At 27.7% G+C, this 411-nt stretch overlaps 1 protein-coding gene across 1 annotated transcript in view; it reads left to right on the top strand.

The window, feature by feature from the left end:
* LOC119588754 (cytochrome b561-like) overlaps nt 1-411 on the top strand; it is a gene marked incomplete at its 5' end in the record, with an annotated part of 3,715 nt that overhangs the window by 460 nt on the left and 2,844 nt on the right.

The raw sequence follows: 411 nt of genomic DNA, 5'->3' as shown, positions 1-411 counted from the left end.
GGTTTTATGCCCTTATGGTTGCCTTTCACTTGTAAAAGAATTACTCTAACTTATAGAGTATTATATTACATACTCCTATTTACTCAATATGAGTATCTATGGTATACACTGACTATTGTTTGCAAATGAACATGGAGTAATGATGGGTAAAGCTATTTAAATACTTATACGTGTCTAGGATAACTAACTAAAATTAATAAGGTGTCTTCTTTATCTTTTATACAATTGCTGCTTCTATGGATATAATATGACAATATGGTCTTCATATTTTGTTGTTGTTGTTGAATATTCATATGTTATTATTATATGTTATTCTTGTCTTGCTTCACTTATTATTGTAACTGTTGTGGTCTCTGTTAAAACACTTTTATTATGATCACGTTATGGATAGAAAATGTATTCTAAAAGTAA

The sequence above is a fragment of the Penaeus monodon genome, chromosome 24 (genome assembly GCF_015228065.2).
Source record: "Penaeus monodon isolate SGIC_2016 chromosome 24, NSTDA_Pmon_1, whole genome shotgun sequence".
Classification (NCBI taxonomy): domain Eukaryota; kingdom Metazoa; phylum Arthropoda; class Malacostraca; order Decapoda; family Penaeidae; genus Penaeus; species Penaeus monodon.
Note: the sequence above shows the minus strand (reverse complement) of the source record. Positions and strands in the feature narration are given on the sequence as shown.